Source organism: Pleurodeles waltl, chromosome 9, assembly GCF_031143425.1.
Source record: "Pleurodeles waltl isolate 20211129_DDA chromosome 9, aPleWal1.hap1.20221129, whole genome shotgun sequence".
NCBI lineage: Eukaryota > Metazoa > Chordata > Amphibia > Caudata > Salamandridae > Pleurodeles > Pleurodeles waltl.
The window spans coordinates 30,458,440-30,480,215 of NC_090448.1; positions in this window are offsets into that span (position 1 = coordinate 30,458,440).

A 21,776-nucleotide genomic window follows, 5' to 3' on the forward strand; every position below is an offset into this window, starting at 1 on the left:
GATTTACTTGTAAGACCCTAATAGAGTGCACTGTATGTGCCTAGGGCCTGTAGATTAAATGCTACTAGTGGGCCTGCAGCACTGGTTGTGCCACCCACTTAAGTAGCCACTTCCCCCTTGTCTCGGGCCTGCCATTGCAAGGCCTGTGTGTGCAGTTTCACTGCCACTTCGACTTGGCATTTAAAAGTACTTGCCAAGCCTAAAACTCCCCTTTTTCTACATAATAGTCACCCCTAATGTGTGCCCTAGGTAACCCCTAGAGCAGGGTGCTGTGTGGGTAAAAGGCAGGACATGTACCTGTGTAGTATATATGTCCTGGTAGTGTAAAACTCCTAAATTCGTTTTTACACTACTGTGAGGCCTGCTCCCTTCATAGGCTAACATTGGGGCTGCCCTCATACATTGTTGAAGTGGCAGCTGCTGATCTGAAAGGAGTAGGAAGGTCATATTTAGTATGGCTAGAATGGTAATACAAAATCCTGCTGACTGGTGAAGTTCGATTTAATATTACTATTCTAGAAATGCCACTTTTAGAAAGTGAGCATTTCTTTGCACTTAAATCTTTCTGTGCCTTACAATCCACGTCTGGCTAGGTTTAGTCGACAGCTCCTTGTGCATTCATTCAGACACACCCCAAACACAGGGTACTCAGGCACACTTGCACACATCTGAATTTTGAATGGGTCTTCCTGGGCTGGGCTGGGAGGGTGGAGGGCCTGCCCTCACACAAAGGACTGCCACACCCCCTACTGGGACCCTGGCAGACAGGATTGAACTGAAAGGGGACGTGGTGCATTTCTTAGCCACTCTTTGAAGTCACCCCCACTTCAAAGGCACAATTTAGTATAAAAAGGGCCTCTGCCCTACCCCATCAGACACTTGCTGGAGAAGAAACCTGAACCAGAACCTACATCCTGCCAAGAAGAACTGCCTGGCTGCTCAAAGGACTCACCTGTCTGCTTTCTACAAAGGACTGCTGCCTTGCTGTTGGCCTGCTGCCTTGCTGAACTCTTGTCTGGCTGCAAAAGTGCTCTCCAAGGGCTTGGATAGAGCTTGCCTCCTGTTCCCTGAAGTCTCAGGACCAAAAAGACTTCTCTTTTTCATTTGGACTCTTCGTGCGCCGAAAATTTAGATGCACAGCTTGTTCCGCGGTGAAAAATTCACTGAACGCCAATCCAGAAAGACGCCGCTCGACGCGACGCCTGCAGTGCGACCGGAACTTTGACGCACGGCCTCGCATGGACAACGCCGCCCGACTTCCAGAGGGGAAATCGACGCAACGCCTGCCGTGAGAAAGAAAATTCCACACACAGCCTCCCGGAACGACGCGCAGCCGGATAAGAAGCCAAGGAATCCACGCACAGACCCTGGGACATCTGGTAATCCCGCGATCCATAGAAGGAGACGGTCCGCGTGCTGGAAAACGCCGCACGTTTTCCCCGAGTGAAAAATAACGACGCAAGTCTGTGTGTGAAGGGGCGAAACCGACGCACACACCATTTTTCCTCCCGTAAAACGACGCACGTCTCCCCGTGTAAAAAATAACGACGCAAGTCCGTGTGTGAAGGGGTGTAACTGATGCACACACCATTTTTCTACACAGCTCCTCTTCTGCGGCCCCTTTGCGGAGATTTTCCACTCCAAACCAGGTACTTTGTGCTTGAAAGAGACTTTGTTTACTTTTTAAAGAATTAAGACACTTCATATCACTTTTTAGTGATATCTTTACAAATTCATATTGCATCTTTGATTGTTTTGACCTGCAAATACCCAGATAAATATTATATATTTTTCTAAACACTGTGTGGTGTATTTTTGTGGTGCTATATTGTGTTATTGTATGACTATACACATTGCCTTCTAAGTTAAGCCTGACTGCTCGTGCCAAGCTACCAGAGGGTGGGCACAGGATAATTTAGATTATGTGTGACTTACCCTGACTAGCGTGAGGGTTCTTGCTTGGACAGAGGGTAACCTGACTGCCAACCAAAAACCGCATTTCTAACACCTCCTCTCCGGAGTTGGTCATAGAGCCTGTGGGCTTGGGGTGCCCGTTGCTGTCAGATTTCCACAGGGGTTGCTGTTCCCGGAAAGAGTTGTCTCTTCATATCAATTGCCTGGAGCTGTTAGTGGGCTCCTTTGCAATTCGAAGCTTTACGGCGGGCACGGCGAAATGCTGCATTCTCCTCCGTATGGACAATATTTTAGCAGTTCGCTATGTGAACAAGCTGGGAGGGACGCGATCCAAATTACTGACAGAAATTGCCAAGGATTTTTGGCATTTTTGTCTCCAGAACTACATATCAGTAACGGCGGGATATCTGCCGGGTCAACGGAATGTGGTAGTGGATTGGATTTCACGTCATTTGAAGGATGCCAGCGATTGGAGACTTCATCCACGGATGTTCAGAGCCATCATACGGAAATGGGGTCCTTGCAATGTCAACCTTTTCCTTCTTGGTTGAATACTCAACTTCTGACCTATTTCAGTTGGTGCCCGGGAGCGAGAGCAACGGATGCTTTCCTCCAGGACTAGAGTCCATTCCTTTCCTATGCCTTTCCTCCCTTTGTGATGATTCCCAGGGTTATAGCACAGTTGCGGAGACAGGAAACAGAGATGGTGTTGATCTCCCTGTTTTGGAGAGCTCAACCCTGGTTTCCAACATTTCTGGAACTAGCCTGTGCTCCTCACAGTCTCTTGCCCTGGTGTTGGAATCTCCTCCTGGAACCAGCGGGGTCACCTCATCCATTGAGTCAAACAGTGTAATTGTCTCTACTGGCTTGGTGCCTTTCAGGCAAAGTTGGAATCTCCCAGGCCTTTCAAATGAATCTCAGGAACTCATCAATCAGTCCTGGGCTCCTAGTACTCACAAGCGATATTCCTCCACTTGGAGGCGCTGATGTAATTGGTGCAACTCACGAGGTGCAGATCCCTTTAACACTGATTGCACCACAATATTGAATTTTCTTTCTTCCCTAGCAGCATCTGGGATGGCTAGCATTTCTATCAACAATTTCCGGTCAGATATCTCGGCCGGACATGTCTTTATTGAAGGGAAACCTGTGGGACAATTGCCCATTGTATGTAAGTTGGTTCAAGGCATTAGAATGTTGAATCCTCCCCTCCCCAAGTATTCAGAACTTTAAGATGTTGATGTTGGCCTCAGATTGTTAGATTCCTGGCCCTCCAATAAATATTTATCTAGGAAGCAGTTATCTGCTAAACTCACCATGCTACTCTGCCTTATCTCTTGTAAATGAGTATCTGACGTCAAGGCTTTAGATTCGGCAGGGAGACATTTTCCTCCTGAAGGGGTATCTTTTGTTATCTCCCAAAGAACAAAGGGGGTCATTCTGACCCTGGCGGTCAGTGTTAAAGCGGCGGCCAACCCGCCAACAGGCTGACGGCCTAAAAATATGAATTCTGACCCTGGCGGGAACCGCCAACACAGGCCGCCGCTTTTACACTCCGTCCGCCACGGCGGTACAAACAAACAGAGCGGCGGTCACCGCCAACAGGCAGGCGGCAGACAATGTACTGCCCACCCTATCACGACCCACCAATCCGCCACCTTTTCCGGGGCGGGAGCCCCGCCGATAAAAACACGGCAGAAACAGACATCTCCAATGGAAAACGCTTACCTCGACACACTCCACGCGGAATCGGAACAGCATGGAACCCGAACTCCACATCCTCCCAGCCATTGCCTTCCTGCTCTTCTTCCAGGATCACAAACCTCGCCGCAGACGACAACGGTGAGTACTGCACCTACGACACAGGGGAGGGGGGAGGAGGAAAGGTTACGGGCACACACATACGCCACACACCCACCCCACCCTCACCCCCACCGAAATACCTACACACCTATGCAGATAAAAAAGTCAGAGTGACACCCCCAACCCCCCCCCAAAACAAAGACAAAAGGCAATGAATGTAAAAGTAGAACCATATTATTGCAACAATAAATTATAGCGACAATAGCAATATATGAAGAATGAATCAACATCTAGAACTCTATCCATACCAGTAGCAAAAGTCCGGCCCAGTCATTCAAAGTCCAAATGTCCGTGGGCCAATGTTCAGCAACACATGGGCAAAGCCCACACACAAGATCGAGTCCATTGGAGAGAACACTGCTGGGGCATCACTAAAATAAAAAGACAGGCACCTCAGGGGGAAGGGAAGGGGGGGCACCTGAGTGAACGACGCCAGATCCACGAAGGGCCTCCATGCCCACTGTGGCATCCTGGGGAGTGCAAAGCCACAGTCTCACAAGTCTCTACAGTGGGTGGATTGCCCACTGTGCCATCCTGGGGAGTGCAAAGCCACAGTCTCACAAGTCTCTACAGTGGGTGGATTGCCCACTGTGCCATCCTGGGGAGTGCAAAGCCACAGTCCATCAGGTGGATTACAGAGACCACTGGTCATGGAGGAGGCATGGTGGGCAGAGTGCGTCGTGAAGGCCTGCCTGACACAGAACCGGGACTGCCAATGGGCCAGCGGTGCTTGAGATGAAGGGCCCAGCGGAGCGGTGCTTGAGATGAAGGGCCCAGCGGAGCGGTGCTTGACAGGAAGGGCCCAGCGGAGCGGTGCTTGACAGGAAGGGCCCAGCGGAGCGGTGCTTGAGATGAAGGGCCTAGCGGAGCAGTTCAGAGACGGCGGTGCCCAGCGGAGCGGTGCTTGAGATGAAGAGCCCAGCGGAGCGGTGCTTGAGATGAAGGGCCCAGCGGAGCGGTGCTTGAGATGAAGGGCCCAGCGGAGCGGTGCTTGAGATGAAGGGCCCAGCGGAGCGGTGCTTGACAGGAAGGGCCCAGCGGAGCGGTGCTTGAGATGAAGGGCCCAGCGGAGCGGTGCTTGACAGGAAGGGCCCAGCGGAGCGGTGCTTGACAGGAAGGGCCCAGCGGAGCGGTGCTTGACAGGAAGGGCCCAGCGGAGCGGTGCTTGAGATGAAGGGCCCAGCGGAGCAGTGCTTGAGATGAAGGGCCCAGCGGAGCGGTGCTTGAGATGAAGGGCCCAGCGGAGCGGAGCTTGACAGGAAGGGCCCAGAGGAGCGGTGCTTGACAGGAAGGGCCCAGCGGAGCGGTGCTTGAGATGAAGGGCCCAGCGGAGCGGTGCTTGAGATGAAGGGCCCAGCGGAGCGGTGCTTGACAGGAAGGGCCCAGCGGAGCGGTGCTTGACAGGAAGGGCCCAGCGGAGCGGTGCTTGAGATGAAGGGCCCTGTTCAGCGGTGCTTGAGATGAAGGGCCCAGCGGAGCGGTGCTTGAGATGAAGGGCCCAGCGGAGCAGGTCAGAGACGGCGGTGCCCAGCGGAGCGGTGCTTGAGATGAAGGGCCCAGCGGAGCGGTGCTTGACAGGAAGGGCCCAGCGGAGCGGTGCTTGAGATGAAGGGCCCAGCGGAGCGGTGCTTGAGATGAAGGGCCCAGCGGAGCGGTGCTTGACAGGAAGGGCCCAGCGGAGCGGTGCTTGACAGGAAGGGCCCAGCGGAGTGGTGCTTGACAGGAAGGGCCCAGCGGAGCGGTGCTTGAGATGAAGGGCCCAGCGGAGCGGTGCTTGACAGGAAGGGCCCAGCGGAGCGGTGCTTGACAGGAAGGGCCCAGCGGAGTGGTGCTTGAGATGAAGGGCCCAGCGGAGCGGTGCTTGAGATGAAGGGCCCAGCAGAGCGGTGCTTGACAGGAAGGGCCCTGTTCAGCGGTGCTTCTCACGGCAGGGCCCTGTTCAGCGGTGCTTGTCACGGCGGGACCCTGTTCAGTGGTGCTTCTCACGGCGGGCCCTGTTCAGCGGTGCTTCTCACGGCGGGGCCCTGTTCAGCGGTTCTTGACACGGCGGGGCCCTGTTCAGCGGTGCTTCTCACGGCGGGGCCCTGTTCAGCGGTGCTTCTCACGGCGGGGCCCTGTTCAGCGGTTCTTGTCACGGCGGGGCCCTGTTCAGAGGTGCTTCTCACGGCGGGGACCTGTTCAGCGGTGCTTGTCACGGCGGGGACCTGTTCAGCGGTGCTTGTCACGGCGGGGCCCTGTTCAGCGGTGCTTGTCACGGCGGGGCCCTGTTCAGCGGTGCTTCTCACGGCGGGGCCCTGTTCAGCGGTGCTTCTCACGGCGGGGCCCTGTTCAGCGGTGCCTGTCTTGTGCTTCCAGTGAACCACACCTGGCCAATACTTGCCGCTCAGTCCTCATCGGACCTTTCCGTTGCGGGGCCCTCCTGTGATGGAGTCCTGGGGCCCTGGCTCTCCTTCGATACCCCCGGAATGGGGCTGGTGGGGCCCTCATGGCCAAGTCGGCTGCTCCCTGCCTTTTGCTCCTTGCTGCCCTTGCCCTCCTTGGCAGACTGTCCGTGGCCCTTGGCTCCCTTACCCGATGTGGCAGGTGACGGTGCAAGGCTACCCTCCTTGGGGGCAGGCGTATCAGGCCTGTCGCGCCTGCCCTTCAGTTTTTTGGTCCTCTTCCCAGGGGGGGGGCTGGCTGTGCCTTTGCTGCTGGACGATGTCCCAGCCCAAGGAAAGGGCGGACTCCAAAAACCAGGCACGACGTTCTTGGGAGTTGCTGGGCTGGTGGTGGCTGAGGTGTTTGTGGAACTCTTACGGGATGGAGGGGGTGGGTCAGGTGAGGAAAAGAGGTCCACTTTAGCGAGGAAAATTTTCTTTGGAGCCATGGGAAGGGTGGCTGGAGTGGGTATGGGAGTGGAGGAAGAGGATGTGGTTGTAGGAGAGTCAGTTGTGCTGTCTTTGGGTGCAGGTGCTTGGGCAGGAGGCTGACGTGAGGTGGATGGCTGTTGTTTTGGTGCCTGCCTGCGTTTGTGTGGTTGGGAAGCGGGGGTGACAGACACACTGGGAGAGGACACAGGGGACGTGTACATGGCAGTGGGGGTGGTGACTGCACGTGTGCGGACTGGTGTGGAGGGTGTGCTGGTGATGGGTGCAATGGCTGATGGTGGTGTGCTTGCAGGTGTGTGTGGAGACGTCACAGGGAGGGAGGAGGGAGACGAGTAGGTGGGGGACACAGAGGAGGTAGTGGCTGTTGGCATGTCTGCATCTGGATGTTGCTTGGGTGAATGCTTGTGTGTCCTGTGGTGCTTATGTCTGGATGAGCTTCCCTTGGGTGTTGAGGTGTGTGCAGGCTGGTCTGTAGGTGTGGATGGGATAGGCAGAGGAACAGGGGAGTGGGACTGGGCGGAGGGAGTCAGAAGAGGGAGGCTGGAGACAGGGACAATTGCTGCCGTCAGTGCTGAGGCCAGAGCGTTGAATGATCGTTGATGGGCAGCCTGACCCGAATGAAGGCCCTCCAGGTATGCATTGCTTTGATGCACCTCCCTCTCCACACCATGGATGGCATTCAAAAGGGTAGACTGCCCAACAATGATGGTCCTCAGGAGGTCAATGACCTCCTCACTGAGGGCAGCAGGGGTGACTGGGGCAGGGCCTGAGGTGCCTGGGGCGAAGGAGATGGCCGGCTTCCTGGCCTTGCGGGCACGGGCCGAAGGCCGAGGGGCTGCTGGGAGGGCGGAGCTGGTGCGCTGGGTGGCGGCTGTACCTGTAGGATCGGTGGGCACGGATGTTGCCGCCACCGCAAGGGAGCTCCCTTCCGAGGACGTGTCGGTGTCGCTGCCGTCTCCACGGGTCCCCGTGGTGGAGCCCCCCTCGCCCTCCGTCTCACTGGTCATGTCGGAGTCCGTTGCATGGCCCTCCGGGGCCATGTGAGATGCAGCTCCCTCTTGCGCCGATGCCACTTCTCCTCCGCCTGATGATGCTAATGCACACATTCACAGTAAAACAAAGAAAATGGGGGGGGGGGTGGAAAACATAAAGACAAGTTCAGTGCATGCATTGGGGACACCGTTGGCGGAGAGGACAGACACAGAAGCCCACTGCACTACGCTGCGCACTTGGGGTACACTACTCATTCACTGGGACATGCCCTACAAGCCTATGGGCGACAACTGCCCACACAGTATACACTGGTCCATGAATCGCGTTACTAGGCACCCTACAGAGGTGGGGGGCGGGGGCACAGGACCATACTTCACGGACGGGCCTATCCTACAGAAATCGCCTTGGCCTAGGGATACCCACAGCCCTCCTCCCCCACCCAGGCACCTCCACTGCGCGCAAAATAGCTGAATGTGCTGGTACTCACCCCCTTGTGTCTACTGTGATGTCCTCAAGCGCCCATCTAAATCGGGGTAGGCCACCGCCAGGATCCGGGACATCAGGGGGGTCAAGGTACGACTGGCACCCCTCCTAGGTTGGGAGGCCATCCCCAGCAGAGCCTCCGCGGTCTTCCTGCTCCCGCGGCGGATGTCCTCCCACCTCTTGCGGCAGTGGGTGCCCCTTCTGGTGTGGACCCCCAGGGCCCGGACGTCCTTGGCGATGGCACGCCAAATGTCAATCTTCTGATGGGCGCTGACCTATGTGACATGTACAGGGGGGGAAGAGAAACATCATCACTTTTCTGCATGCTCAATGTGAGTGGCCCCCCCTCCCCAACCTTGCCATGTGGCACATGCTCTCATCTGTCGTGCCATGCATTCGTCATTCGCTGCCCTCCCCTCCATCATACATCCTCCCCACTCAGCCCAGGCATTGGGCACTATGCATTGCCCCCGTGTACTCACCTGTTGGTCTGGAGGCCCGTAAAGTAGCGCATACTGGGGGAGGACCCCGTCCACGAGCTTCTCCAACTCCTCGGAACTGAAGGCGGGGGCCCTTTCCCCAGTCGCAGCAGCCATTGTCACTTCCAGACCGAGGTCACAGCAGCACTTGCAGTATAGGTCCTCTCCTGTGGATGCTCAGGTCTTGTGTGATCAAGCCGAGAGAAAATGGCGGTTACGGCCGTGGCGGTGCATGCCGCGGCGGTGCGTACCGCGGCGGAGCGTACCGCCGGCGCTCACCGCCATTGGCTCCTGAAACCCATAGGGTTCAATGTTGTCCAATGCTGCTTTGCGCCGCGGACTGCGACCGCCTACCGCCACGCTTGCGCAATGACCTCACTTCACATTGTCACACTTCACAGGTCAGGCAGCCGCCATTTCAAGGGCCCACATGGCTTCATTCCTACTGCGTCACACATACCTAGGCCTTGCACCGACAATCATACTAGCCATTCAATCCCGAGAGATTCGTGTACTGTGCATGCTGTGGGCACTTACCTGTGGGTTGCTTGACTCTGTGCTCCATGTTGTCCTTCCTAGGCATCGTCCGCTGGGACTTGCGAGGAGACGGAGGAATCTTCCCGTGTACAGACCGCTGGTGGACCTGTCGACAATGGAAGAAAGACACATCATACTCACCTACAGACTCAACCGTGCCACTATACAGGAACTGTGTGCCCAGCTGGAGCCAGACCTGATGTCACCCATCCGCCAACCCACAGGGATTCCGCCTCTAGTGCAGGTGCTGTCAGTACTGCATTTTTTGGCAAGTGGATCATTTCAAACTACCGTGGCCATTTCATCTGGGATGTCTCAGCCTATGTTTTCAAAGGTGTTGTCCAGAGTGTTGTCTGCCCTGATGAAATACATGCGGAGCTACATCATTTTCCCTGAGGTGGGTGACTTGCCTACAGTGAAGGGTGATTTCTATGCCCTTGGACACATTCCCAATATCATTGGTGCCATTGATGGTACCCATGTGGCTTTGGTTCCCCCAAAAGACGATGAGCAGGTGTACAGGAACTGTAAACATTATCATTCGATGAATGTCCAGGTGGTCTGTTTGGCTGACCAGTACATCTCCCATTTAAATGCCAAGTTCCCAGGGTCAGTGCATGACGCGTACATCATGCGAAATAGCAGCATCCCTTATGTGATGGAACTGCTACAGAGACACCGTGTGTGGTTAATTGGTGACTCTGGTTACCCAAACCTGCCTTGGCTATTGACCCCAGTGAGGAATCCCAGGACCAGGGCAGAGGAACGGTACAATGAGGCCATTGGGCGTACTAGGAGGGTGACTGAGCGGACCTTCGGCCTCCTGAAGGCCAGGTTTAGGTGCCTGCATATGACTGGTGGATCCCTAATGTACTCACCAAGGAAGGTGTGTCATATCATCGTGGCCTGCTGCATGCTTCACAACCTGGCTTTGCGACGCCAGGTGCCTTTCCTGCAGGAGGATGGTCCAGATGGTGGTGTTGTGGTCGCTGTGGAGCCTGCGGAGAGTGAAGAGGAGGAAGACGAAGAGGACGACACAGACAACAGGGACAGAGTGATACTGCAGTATTTCCAGTGACACACAGGTAAGAATCTACTCCTGCATTGTATTATATCTGTAACTGTAGTGGCTTTCTACTGTCTGACCTTTCACCCCAATGTATGGTAACTCAGTTGTGTATATCACTTCCTATTTCAGTGATCTGATCCCCACGGAGTGCCCTCTGGTTTTTTTCCCCATGGACTACCGCTGTGTGATACTGGTATGTTGTCATCACAATGTAACTAGAAATGTTTTGTTGGTTATATCGAATACATTTGGTTTAAATAAATAGATAGCAGAATCAAGTTGGTTAATGTGCAATAATTGTGTTTATTGAAGTTTTAAAAAAGGTGTATAGTTCAAACAGGGTGATGATGGAGGCATGTCCATGGCAGTGTCCAGACTGTCGTTCCTACAGGTCCATTGTCCATATGCCTGTGGAAGGTGGAGCAGGGGCAGTTCAAGGTTGGACAGGGTAAACAAGTGGGACAGTGGGATGACATCCGGGGGTTTCCATGCATGGCGGGGGTCTTGACATCCTACTCTGTCTACTTCCTCGATCTCAGGCCTTTCTTGCGGGGTGGTTCTTGTTCTGCAGGGGGTGGGGTCCGGGAGGACCGTTGCTGTTGTGTCGGGGCCTCCTGACCACTAGCGCCGGCGGAGGTGGTGGGCTGTTCTTCCTCCATGCTAGTGGCAGGGGCCCTTTGGGGGGCCACATGGTCCCGCAATGTGGTGAAAATCTGGTTGAGTGCCACCACGATTGTACCCATTGCGGAACTGATGCTGCGCAGTTCTTCCCGGAACCCCATGTACTGGCCCTCCTGCATGGCCTGGATCTCCTGGAACCTGGCCAGGACCGTCGCCATCGTCTCTTGGGAGTGGTGGTAGGCTCCCATGATGGTGGTGAGGGCCTCTTGGACAGTGGGTTCCCTAGGCCTGTCCTCCCTCTGTCGCACAGCAGCCCTCCCAGTTCCTCTTTGTTCCTGGTCCTCTGTCCCCTGGACGGTGTGCCCACTACCAGTGCCCCAGGTCCCTGTTGTTGTTGGGGTCGTGGGTTACCCTGGGTGCCCTGTACTGGTAGACACACCGCTGCTTGACCTGTCCTGGAGACAGAAGCATGGGCCCGCTGGGTGGGTGCTGTGCTGGTGTTTCCTGGGGGGGGTAGGTCTGCTGTGGCCTGTGGCTGACTGAGGGTAACCGACTGTCCAGAGGTCCCCGATGGTCCGGGCTGGTCATCAGGTTCTAGGTCGACAGAGCTGCTGTCATCACTGGGGGCCTGTTCTGGGGGTGGGATGGACAAATCTGGACCCTCCTGGCCGGTGTGTTGGCGTTCGGGCCCTGCAGGGGTAAAAGAATATGGTTATTGCTTTTGTGTGTGCCGTGGCGTCCGATTTGTGGGTGCCCTTGTCCCCCAGTGCTTGCAGTCCCATGTGTGTGGAGTTGTGAGGGTGGTTTGTGGGGGGGGGATGGGTATGTGCAGTGGTCATGCTTAGGTGATGGGTGTCCATGGTTTGTGTTGGCATTCAGGGGTTTGGGGTGGGTTGGGTGGGTTGTGCTGGTGAGACATTAACAGGGAGTATGTGTGCTGGGGGGTTAGGGGTGAGGGTGGGGGTGTGGGTTGGCTTGCTGGTGGTTGGGGGGGGGGTGAAGTAGTTGAGATTAGACTTACCAGAGTCCATTCCTCCGCCTACTCCAGCGAGGCCCTCAGGATGCAGGATGTTCAAGACCTCTTGCTCCCATGCTGTGAATTCGGGTGGAGTGGGTGGGGGTTCGCCGCCAGTCTTCTGTACAGCGATGTTGTGTCTTGACACCATCGACCGCACCTTCCCCCGTAGGTCGTTCCAGCGCTTTCGGATGTCTTCCCGATTTCTGGGATGCTGTCCCACAGCGTTGACCCTGTCGACGATCCTTTGACATAGCTCCGCCTTCCTGGCTATTGTGGTGTGCTGCACCTGTGTGCCGAAGAGCTGGGGCTCTACCCTGATTATTTCCTCCACCATGACCCTGAGTTCTTGGTCCGTGAACCTGGGGTGTCTTTGGGGTGCCATGGGGTGGTGTGGATGAGGTGTGGGGTGGTGTTTGTGGTGATGAGTGTGGTGGTGTGTGGTGTTTTGTGCATAGATGTGGTGTGGGTGATGATGTTGGGTTCCTGTGTGTGTTGTGGTTTGTGTTCCCTGTGCTCTCTCTGTGTGTATTGCGCCTTGTCTCTGAATTTCGATTTGTGGGGGTTTGTGGGTGATGTGGGTGTGTGTTTTATATGGTGATGGGTGTGTGGGTGTGGTGTGTGTATGTGTATCAGGTGTGTGTATTTCGAATTGTCAAATGTGGCTGTGTTTTGTAAATGTGTGTGTATTTTGAGCGCGGCGGTGTGTACCGCCAATGGGATACCGCGGTTGAAAGACCGCCGCGTGGATTCGTGGGTCGTAATGGCATGGGCGTGTTTGTGTTGGCGTGACGGTGGAGGTTTGGTCATCTCCAGTTTATCGCTGACCGCTGATGAGGCGGCCTTCAGTGGATGTCGGGTTTTTGGCGGTTTGGCAGTTGTGGGTCAGGATGACCGTAGCGGTTTACCGCGGCCGCGGCGGTATGATGGCGGTCTTCTGACTGGCGGTAAGAGCCTTTTACCGCCAGGGTCAGAATGACCCCCAAAGTGTAACACCAGGTTGGTATCTTATCCCGCATTCCTGGATAACACCAAGCTTTGTGTGGTGCAATGTTTGAAGGAATATGAGATTAATACAGCCGAATTTCGTTCAGATATGTTGGGTCAACCTTTAATATCCCTCCAGAAACCAATTCGTCCAGTATCTTCGGTGACTGTAGCCAGATGGATGCGATGGCTCCTGTCAAAAGTGGGTATTGATGTGTCAAAATTTGGGGCTCACTCAACGAGAGGAGCTATGGCATTAAAGTCTTTTTCTCTAGGTTCTTGTTTAGAGGATATACTAGGTGCCGCATATTGGTCTTTTGATTCTACTTTAAAAAAATGTTATTATAAACCTATTTTAGATATATCTTCAATTGTTATGGCATGACTTTAATCTAGCATAATCGGAGCCTCCGGTCCTGACATAGAATGAAACATTTTCTAGCTTTCGCAGCTGTAATTTTCAATTTCCTTAAGGACATGGAGGCGAGGATTATCCCACCCAGTGACCGATTATCAGTGATTCTAATTTTGCAATGTGTATTACACTGATGTCTGTTCTTTTTTCCTACCTTGTATATAATGATGTTACGTATTATAAAGTTGATTGTCTTATTCTTTAGAACAATGTTTACGGCTAGTCTTTTTCTGCATTGTTTGCTCTTAGGTCAAGAGGGCAACTGATCTTATACCCTCAAGTGCCTCTGGGATCTTCTTCATGGGATTCATACTTCGCCCAGATCATCGATGGTCTGGTCCTGCATCTTGGTTCAAGAAAATGGTTTTCTTCTGGACTCTAAGGTTCTGTTTTTCTTGTGGGACTTCCGGATCCAGTGTATTAACTATGTCTGTTTCGCAAAGAAAGAGGAAGTGTGTTGTCATACTCAAGGTATTATTGGGCTTGTATCTATGGTTGATCATGTGTTGTACATGGGTTCATGAGATATTTAGTTTTTTTTTAAGTTCTTTCTAATTGGCTGCTGTAAAAAATAAAGCATAGAAAGAGAAGCATAATCCTTGCCTCCGTGTGGAAGCTAGAAACATTTTCAGTGTGCGGTCTTAAGAGCTGATGTCATTACTTGTGATGTCAGTTCCTGTGAGGTCAAGGGTTGTGATGCCACTTCCTGTGAGTCCACGTGCGATGCCACAAGCTGTGATGTCACTTGCATACCCTTGGTTAGTTCCCCACTTCTATTTTTTAGAATGTGTGCCCTGGATAACATCAACCATCCCTTATTTCCCAGCACCTGCAATGACTTTTTGCAAAGAGACAGATAAGCTCTTCCGCCCTGGCAGCTGCAGAGCACCTCTTATCTGTTGCAGGGCCCACTCCTCTCTCCCGCACTCTTCTTTCGGTTTCACTTTGACAGACACAGCCATTGATGCTCCTGCCCCCTGCCCCCGCCCTGGGTAAACCGGCAGTGTTTCCAGTAAGGGGCGTGCCTTTACTGGTAATCAGCCTGCCGGAAGCGCGCGGGGTCACGCACAGGTCACCGGAAGCGGCGCAGCATCCTGTGTATCCCCTGAGTCCTTACAAGTCCCCAGTGTATGTGGCCCCACAGAAGGGCAGGAGGGGGTAGTGCCAACAGGGCACATGAGCTGACCAGTGACTGACATCACAAGCTGCAATGTCCAGAGTCCAAGGCCCACACTGGATCCCCATCAGTGATGCATGAGTTTTGGGAATGTGACTGACATCACAAGCTGAAATGTCCAGAGTCCAAGGCCCACACTGGATCCCCATCATGGGTGCATGAGTTTTGGGAAGGTGGCTGACATCACAAGCTGTAATGTCGAGTCCAAGGCCCACACTGGATGCCCATCAGGGGTGCTTGAGTTTTGGGAAATTGACTGACTACACAAGCTGTAATGTGCAGAGTCCAAGGCCCACAATGGATGCCCATCAGGGGTGCTTGAGTTTTGGGAAGATGGCTGACTACACAAGCTGTAATGTGCAGAGTCCAAGGCCCACAATGGATGCCCATCAGGGGTGCTTGAGTTTTGGGAAGATGGCTGACATCACAAGCTGTAATGTGCGGAGTCCAAGGCCCACACTGGATCCCCATCAGGGGCTCCAGGAGTTTTGGGAATGTGACTGACATCACAAGCTGCAATGTGTAGAGTCCAAGGCCCACACTGGATCCCCATCAGTGATGCATGAGTTTTGGGAATGTGACTGACATCACAAGCTGAAATGTCCAGAGTCCAAGGCCCACACTGGATCCCCATCAGGGGTGCATGAGTTTTGGGAAGGTGGCTGACATCACAAGCTGTAATGTCGAGTCCAAGGCCCACACTGGATGCCCATCAGGGGTGCTTGAGTTTTGGGAAATTGACTGACTACACAAGCTGTAATGTGCAGAGTCCAAGGCCCACAATGGATGCCCATCAGGGGTGCTTGAGTTTTGGGAAGATGGCTAACATTACAGCTGTAATGTGCGGAGTCCAAGGCCCACATTGGATGACCATCAGGGGTGCATGAGTTTTGGGAATGTGGCTGACATTACAAGCTGTAATTTGCAGAGTCCAAGGCCCACACTGGATCCCCATCAGGGGTGCTTGAGTTTGGGGAAATTGACTGACTTCACAAGCTGTAATGGGCAGAGTCCAAGGCCCACACTAGATGCCCATTAGGGGTGCTTGAGTTTGGGGAAATTGACTGACTTCACAAGCTGTAATGTGCAGAGTCCAAGGCCCACATTGGATGACCATCAGGGGTTGCATGAGTTTTGGGAAGGTGGCTAACATTACAAGATGTAATGTGCAGAGTACAAGGCCCACATTGGATGCCCATCAGGGGTGCTTGAGTTTTGGGAAGATGGCTAACATTACAAGCTGTAATTTGCAGAGGCCAAGGGCCACATTGGATGACCATCAGGGGTGGGTCAGTTTTAGGAAGGTGACTGACAAGCTGGAGTGTGCAGTCGACTGCTCACAAAGTTCTATAAAGATACATAATAATAGACCCGATTCAGGCGGGAGACTCGATTTTCTTTGCCAAAATGGCTTTGTTTTTGCTTTATCCCGCCTGAAATTGCCGTCAATGGGAGAAATACATTCTCCTGTTTTTTTTTTTTTATCTCCCACTTTCCTCTTCTGAAATGCTGGCATGTATGTATAAAGCGAAAATCATGATGTTTGCTACAATTTATAGTGCACTGCTCACTTCCTTGTCTAACAGTAGCAGAATGATTCAGCATATAAGCAGTGCAGAAAATTGCCTCGTGCGTTTTTTGACGTTTTTGGCAATACCTGACAGGTAATCATCAAATTCTGCACACCTTTTGCTACTGTGCACAGGAAACCTTTTGAAAAACGTGGTACACTTGCAGTGAAATATTCAGCGTCCAAGTTAATTTTTGGCTGGCTTCAATTAGAGTGCAACATTGGCAATTATTTGAAGAAAATGATCTTACTACATGCAGATAAGCAGCTCAGGTGAAGATGAAGCAGGGTTCTGCATAACCTCCTTGAAGGAGCCAGCTGCATAAAACTTCTCTTGAAAAATAAATCCAACATCCCTATTCACAAAAGTTGCAGACTGTGTCACCTAAGCAAAACACTGCCATCAGGTGAAACTTCCAGCAAAAGAAGCATTTTTATGGGAGATTTTTGTTCTCTCAAACCAGACTACACTTCAAGGACCTGATTTTAAAGGCCCTCGCGCCACCATAGCGTAATGTTTTTGACATTAAGATGGTACTAAAGAGGCTTTTTACGCGTGCCATATTTACAAGGGTGGAATGCATGCATTGTGCTACTTTGTAAACCCTTGCGCCACATTACACCTGCGCCAGGCATAATGTATCCCACGTTAGGGGGAGGCGAAAAAATGGCGCATGGAAATCTAAGAGATTTTCTTGCACTATTTGTTTCGGCACTTTTAACGCCTGCTCACAGGGCTTCCACTGTTTACAACGGGCCCCTATGTACTCTGCGGGACAAGCGCAAACATTTTGGTGCTACTCCTGCAGAGTACATAGGGGCCCGTTAGATTTTAGATCAAAATATGTGTGCTTTGCAGCTGCTCGTAATCCATACCAAGGGGGAGTAATTTTTAGGGTCGAGCCTGCGTCGCATGCGCTTGTGCATGCATTTCGCTGAGCGAGACGCTTTAGAAATTAAAAAGGGATTGGAGCCCCGACTATGTCACTTCAGTGTCTTTCATTGGCTCGTGGGCTTGCCTGTTAGAATCTACTTGATTTCATTAGTAGAAGGCACGCATACGTCATGCCTTTTCCGGTGGCTAGCCCTCCTCGAGCGCATCGACCAAGTACAGAAAACATACGAGGCTCCATGTTTTCCGTCCGGTTCGTGGACTACTTTTTCTCTATTTTCCCAGCGCGATCTCGCTTGGCAGAAGTCGAGCGCTTTACATAATATTGACCATGTTACACACTTAGCTGCACTTTTTCTGGTTATTGCACTTTTGCCGATAGGTTTCATGACGAGTGAAAAGTCCGGTTATGAGTTTACAACACTATCAGCTCTAACACGAGCAAACGCCAGACACTTTGGATTGCAAATGCTTGTTTGTAATTCAAGTCACAAAGCCCACCGAGATTACACCACATTATCAACATCCATAGCCTTTGGGAAAATCCGAAGGGGGTATTCTAATCTCTTGAGACAATTCCTAGCATTCTGTAGTGCTTTGAGGCCACCAACTGGAATAATGTGCTTTTCATATGTAGTTAGTCACTTCTCATTTGGCTTTGTGGGTCAGGCCCAATGCGTTCTAGAGTTTCTAGAAGGTTCACCCAAAATGTACAAATTCAGTTTTCTATCAGGGTTTTATTTGGGCTCCTGCGATCACGAGAAATGCAAAACATGAATTATTGAGCAGGGAAAATATGCGTGCCACTTTCACAGGAGTTTCCAAAGCTGTATCTGCAGGCTTGCTTCAACATGCAAAGATCTGCCAAGTTCTTTCCATCTCACGAGCATAGCAAAGGTGTGTATTTGCTGTTCCAAATCACTAAACTCTTAAAATGTGATTTGGGTTCTATTTTTAGTATGTGAGTTATTTTACAACACAAACCACCCCTCGGTGATGCAGGTGGCCACTACAATAGAAACCCGAAGAACCAGAAAAGTATAATACATTCAAAAACCGGAGAGTGCCCTGAGTCATACCAGCTCCACAACATGGCACGGTAAATGAACATAATACTGAACTCTGGTGTTAAGTGTGACTCTGTGACCTTGTGTGTTTTGCCCTGTGTGCTCTTAACATACATTAACTTTATAGCAACTGTGTGCATTTGCTTACACAAGTGCTTTCACTTAACACAACTCTGCTCTGCTTGTGCAGAGTATTGCAGAAAATATAGATTTATTTTGTGTGCATATTGCCACATGCCCCCTGGTTCCACTCTGCTCATTACTAACTGCAGCACGGGGGTAAAACTTTTGTTCTTGCAATGGCCTTGGAGTTCGGTTTCTCTGCTGCTCGCCTCCCTTGTGACATAGACAAACATCTCCAGTGTTTTCATTGAAAGACTTGTGTCCTTCAAACTTTACTTTTTACGCTTTGCTCAGCACAGGGTTCTGTTGGGAAGATGCCCCCACCAGCTCTATAGGGTACTTTGGTGTATAGGGTATATAAGCCCCCTTAGCTAGCGAGGCCGGAGACATGGGGCGCTGAGAGGCCTGGCACATGAATGGATGCCACACTGAAGGCCTTGAGCAGGGATGCAGGGAGCTGTTAGTTTCGATAAACGAGACCAGTGGCCACTTTTGGCAGCCAGAGGTCCTGCGTCGTTTCTAGTAATGGCGTCCTGCGTTCCCAGATACATTTTATAATGGGAAATGTTGTTACATAGGTGAGAAACGGGCAGCTAATGAAATGAGCATCCCAAGAAATGTACTCACTTCCCGCACTGCAACCTGGGAACTGGGAGTGAGTTCTCTATGCAGATACTGCACTCCCATCAACCACACGTTAGCAAAGATGGCAAAATTCAGAGGTGACAGTGGCTGGAAAACTAAACCCTTTGGAACATATCTATGCAGCTGAAAAGTCCGTTGTTGGATTTGTGTTCAAGCCCCCATTCTCTTGAGCGTCTGTATAGTCAGTGCTTCATTTGTGCTTGTTGTTTCCGGTGCGGGGCACCAGCACTTATTTTTGAGGGCCGGGGCTTATTTTTCCGTGCAAGCATTTACTGCGAGCAAAAGAGACACATGGGAAAGACGGAGGAAGAGAAAAACGAAAAAGCGTCACAACGGGAGAAAGCAGAAAGCTGCAAGAGTGAGCTGAAGGGACAGGGAGTGGCTGTAAATGGATTGAAGAGGCCTGAGATGGCTTCAGGATTACGGTGTCTCTGTATTCCGTGTTCACACATTTAATTGCAGCAGCCGCATGTTTAAGAGGAGGGCTTTGGGCACCCGCACGTTTTTATTTACAAATTAAACCTGGCCTATCCCAATTTACCAAGGAAAGCAAACTCTGCTCCCAAAATCGGCGTCTTTGTTTGACAGCTGCTGGAATGCAAACATGCCCTCACTCTGCCAGGAGTTTAAGTGCACGCATTAGATGCAAAAGTAAGTCGTTGATTTCCAAATATGTACATAAGAGGACCTACAACGGAGCCAGGTGAGAATTTGGAAATTAGGAATTTCGTGAAATTCACAAAATGTTGCATTATGTATTTCGGCATTTTTTGTTGTTGCTTGCAGCAGACTGGTTTGAGCAGAAAACTTCTCACTGATAGATGTCTTCCGAATAAGAAAGTGCTATGCCATAACACATTTTTTCATCAAAACATTCTCTTGCCCATATAGATTGTGACGTTTCTTTCTGTAAGATGTGCTCTCACATGAAAACTGCATACGTGATACAAGCAAATCACATTTCAGTTTTTCTATGTACTTTCACATCATTTTCGCAAACGTCTACAGAATGATTATGCTGTTTAGCAGATTTCCAGTCCGGATGAGGGAGAGGTCTGCCCAAAAGCACTTGGCCCCCTAACACACTGAATTAAATAGTCCATGCAAAAGGCCAGGGACTCATTTATTATGTAGATAAGAGCTCAACCAGAAAACACTCAGTTCACAGCTTAAATCCAGCGGCGGCCACAGCAAATCTCAAAGTGAGGGGCAGGGGAGGGGGAGGCGGGGTACGGCATTGGGGGGTGAAAAAAAATCCGCAACATTAAAAAAAAACAAAAAAACGTACCTTTCTGATGCCAGCCGCCTTGCTCCTGTTCCCTCTCAATGGTGTTGGTGTCCCAGCAGTCCCTGGGACGTCAGTGCACAGGCTCCCCAAGCAATCCCGGTGCTCCTCTCATGCTATACCTAGCGTGAGATCAGCGTCAGGATTGGCCTTAATGGCTTGTTCTGCCTCTCAGACACTGCCTGGGAGTCTGTGCAGTTTCTCACAGATGGGTTGGAGAAACCTAAGTGCGCATGTGTGTTTGGATGGTCTATGTCAGCCCGGCAAACTGACATGCGCACTTCGTGCACTCGACTCGACTCCTCTTCCCCTCTTCCCCCTCCCATGGTCCAGTCCGCCACTCCCAGCACATGCTGGCTGAACCAGCAGCTGAAAAATAAAATGATAGTAAACTGCGAAAGAGCCACTCGTGCATTTTCTGCACATCATCAAATGTTGCCAAAAGGAAAAAAGTAGGGAGTGAGCCCTCCAAGAAACATTCCTTAACCAGCTGTCACCTTCCTGGGGTCAAATAGGTGGCAGAGAGAGCCAAGAGGCATGGACCAGAAGGCCAAAGCTTCCTGCTTGGTTTAGGGGCACACAGGTGGGAAGGAAGAGGCCAAGACGAGTACAGCAAGCGCCGAAGTAGCCACACCCACTCCTTTCTATTCCACATTGGCTTGTTTTTTTATTTATTTTATCCACAAGCCCCTTCCACGCAGGTCTTTCAGCAAAGGAAGTGTTTGTTTTGTGCTTGACAGGTCAGGGGACACAGCCCTGAGAATGAAATTGAACTCTTAAACTTCACAGGACCAGACTAGAGTAGCTTACCTAGTCCAGGATTTTCGGTGTATTCTGGGACTTGTAGTGATGGTTTCCTTATGGATAAACAGGACAACAAGCAAAGGAAAACCCAGGGCTGGATTAGCTACTCTTTTATGAAACCAGGGGAACTACAGCCTGGCACGGCTAACTTCCTCTGGGGCCATGTGGCCCCACTGCTGCCTTCGAGATTCAGCAGGTGCACCAGGCAAGTAGTGAGGATGTCATCCCAGACCCCTGGGTGCCGACTGGCACCGCCATGAATACACAGCCTCCTCCTGTTTATCTCTACCCTGGCAAGGGGGATGAAACTGTACAGCAAATGCATTCAAGAACATGATCTGTAAGGCATTCGCAGGACCGGACAGTGCCCTAAATATCGGGAAGGACGTACTGATATCTGCAAAACGCAGTCCCAGAACATCGCCCTCGAGAGGGTGTCAGAGTGCTCATACACTACACAGATCCAAAAATTCAGTTTTTCTGCTGTGTTTTCTCCAAAGAATGCATCAGTGCAGACCACAAACAGTTAGAAGGCACCAGGAACACACCAGCTACTCAACAAGCCTGAGGCATAGCCAACCACTGTGGTCAGTTTATACCACCCTGGCATTCCTGACGGAGATGCTGCGAGCGCTTACCAAAGCTCAGGCAGTATGTGAATGGAGAAACTAACTTCAGGCTTCATTTCTGACCATCAAGATGGTGCTCCTACACGATGCCACAATTAAATACTATGGGCCTCATTACAGCTGTAACCGCTGTGCGGCCGCCAATGCGGCCGCACTCCTGCGGTGCCCATTTGGACATCCCCGCTGGGCCGGCCGGCGGAACCAAATGGAGCCAGCGGTGTTGCGGCCGTGCGACGGGTGCAGTTGCACCCGTCGCGCTTTTCACTGTCTGCACAGCAGATATTGAAAAGCAGCATGGGGCCCTGTCAGGGGGCCCCTGCACTGCCCATGCCAGTGGC